This window comes from Schistocerca nitens, chromosome 3 (genome assembly GCF_023898315.1).
Source record: "Schistocerca nitens isolate TAMUIC-IGC-003100 chromosome 3, iqSchNite1.1, whole genome shotgun sequence".
Lineage (NCBI taxonomy): Eukaryota > Metazoa > Arthropoda > Insecta > Orthoptera > Acrididae > Schistocerca > Schistocerca nitens.
In genome coordinates this window covers 767,270,935-767,274,060 of record NC_064616.1, presented here as the reverse complement: position 1 = coordinate 767,274,060, position 3,126 = coordinate 767,270,935, and positions in this window count along the sequence as shown.

Genomic DNA, 3,126 nt, shown 5'->3' with positions numbered 1-3,126 from the left:
CCAAGTTTTATGGGAAAATTGAAGGTGTGAATTTAAGAAGTCAATTTTTAGTGACATTCTGTAACCCATTTTTTAGTTGTTCAATTGTTGTGTCACCATAGAGACATATTTATGTTCTCTCCTATAGCCCAAAATTCCATGACCAATGACTTCAAAAGACATCCAAGTATGTAATTTGACATTCATGAGATTAGCATCAGAGATCTCACCATGAACAATTTTTTTGTCTCATAAAGTCACCTTCTTTCAACTTAACCTCACTGATCTTGCGAAAAACCTGTTTCAAATGACTGGAAGCAACACCTTGTTTAATAACAACTGTCACAAAATACTACACCATGCATAAAATTATATGAAGCGGAGGCAGTATGACTTTATTTGAAACAGCTTATGGTCTGTACCTAGTATTTTCCTTTCCTGCAGTATACATTTGTCTCATAAACCATTCTTTCATACAAAACATTTTCCAAAAGCAAGTGTACTAGATTTTTATATCTTTTTAGAAAAAATATAGTTGAAAAATTACTGGATATTATTGATACACTGAACAATCCTCCACATAATCACCATTCCTTTCAATGCATTTGATGAGACATGGCACAAGCTTCTTCATGCCTTCCTCAAATAACTCTCCTGCCAGCTCCTTCCTCCACTTCAGAACCTAATTCTGCACCTGCTCGTTGGTTGAAAATTTAATTTCACGTATGTGTACCGCCAGTAAGGTGGAAAGGTGATCATCTAAAGGCATTAAGTCAGGAAAATCCAGGGGTATTCAAAACATCCCAACTAAGTGAGTCCAAGAGTTCCATGGTGGCAAAGGCTGTGTGAGTGCAGGCACTGTTATGCAACAAGCATATTACTCTGGTCAGCATCCCCCTCCTTTTGTTTTCAATGGTCTTTTTTGATTTTTTTAGGATATCAACGCATAGCTCTGCATTAATGGTCTCCCCCTGAGGCAGAACGTTGATCAAAATTTTGCCTGTTCGGCCCAAAAACACTGAGGACATGGTTTTTTGCCCAAAATTGTGGTTTTGAAATTTTTGGTAGATAGGCAATTGGTATTATGCCACTGTGACGACTGTATTTCTCTCTCAGGTGTATAACGAGTCACACACATTCCATCTCTATCCACAACTTAGCTCATAAAATCCTCACCTTCCAATTTAAGTCGCTCACTACTGACCTTACCTTTCTTGTGTTGCTCTGTCATCTGTTTTGAGACCCATCTTGACCAATGGTTCCAGTATTCCAGCGTTTCTGTGAGTGTCTCGTGTAAGAGAGTTCTGGAGAGTTGTGGGAAATATTGCAAAAATTTCATTCACTTTCAGTCATCAGTCTTCATGAACAGTTTCCTCGATGTTTTGCGCCATCTCATCGGTCAAAATGGAAGGTCTTCCACTTCTCTGCTCGTCATGAACATTTGGTCTCCCACCACTAAACTCCCTACACCACTTAAATACACTCTTTCTGTTCATAACATCTTCGCCGTAAACAGTTTTCATTCGCGAAAAAATTTATGTAGGTGTTATTCCTTCTGCAAGTAGGAAGCGGAACCCACAGCACTTGGCGGCGTTTCTTACTGACATTTTGCATGCATCTGGGCAATACACCATAAGTTTAGGTATTACCGTGTTCCTGCTATGCTCACTATGGTCAGCTGATTCCCTCTATCAGTCAGTGTTGCCAAGCCTCAAAAAACAAAAATCCATAGCCAGTTATGATCACAGTATATATATTTTTTAATGTTCACTTTCTGAACATGCCTTGTACACTTCCCTCCACCCACAAGACCATAAAAAATTGAAAAAAATAGCACTAGAAAACATTGAACGAGCAGCTGCAAAAAGGAATCTCAGAGCACACAAACGTGTGTCTACATGGGTATTCACTGTGGGACAGTTCGTTCTTGTTAGAACTCACTTATTATTTAATAAAGGAAAACAGATTTACCATAAATTTTATCCAATTTATAAGGGACCCATGTTAATTAGTAATGTGGTTCATGCAAATGGGGTAGAATTTTGGAACCCAAGAACGGGTAAAATAGAGGTCTACTTCACGTCAGACACCTTAAGGCTTATAATGAATGATAATTCTTGCAGTGGTCATACGGCATGAAAACTAAAATATAAGTGGATCACAAATGACACAGCAAGAGAATGTAGATGTTCCAGGTAGTAGCAGATATCAAGAGACAGACAGGATTAACTACAAACATGTAAATATTCAAATATAGGTACAATAATACTAATTACTTAAATGACCAGAAGTGGGTTAGCAAAAAATAAAAAAAACTAATTGCATGATGTACTAATTAACTAGCCTACACATCATCAACCCATGCTCATTCGAGAAGAAAAGGAACACCTATAAAATGAAGTAATTTAATGTGTCAGAGTTATATTTTCTTTTCTTTTGTAAAGTACTGAAAAAAACTATTTAAATGTTCATTTTGTATTATTGATGTAAATGTTCAAATGTAAAGCTTAAAGTAAATTTAGATAAAGAAACTTGTAAGTAGCAGATTACAGAGTACCTGGCGGCTCAACACAAAAGTTTTGTCTCAAGTACAGACAGTGTTGAGGATCAGTGGACAAAGTTCAATACCATCGTACAATATGCGTTAGATGAGTATGTGCCAAGCAAGACCGTAAGAGATGGAAAAGATCCACCATGGTACAACAACCGAGTTAGAAAACTGCTGCGGAAGCAAAGGGAACTTCACAGCAAACATAAACATAGCCAAAGCCTTGCAGACAAACAAAAATTACGCGAAGCGAAATGTAGTGTGAGGAGGGCTATGCGAGAGGCGTTCAATGAATTCGAAAGTAAAGTTCTATGTACTGACTTGGCAGAAAATCCTAAGAAATTCTGGTCTTATGTCAAAGCGGTAGGTGGATCAAAACAAAATGTCCAGACACTCTGCGACCAAAATGGTACTGAAACAGAGGATGACAGACTAAAGGCCGAAATACTAAATGTCTTTTTCCAAAGCTGTTTCACAGAGGAAGACTGCACTATAGTTCCTTCTCTAGATTGTCGCACAGATGACAAAATGGTAGATATCGAAATAGACGACAGAGGGATAGAGAAACAATTAAAATCGCTCAAAAGAGGAAAGGCCGC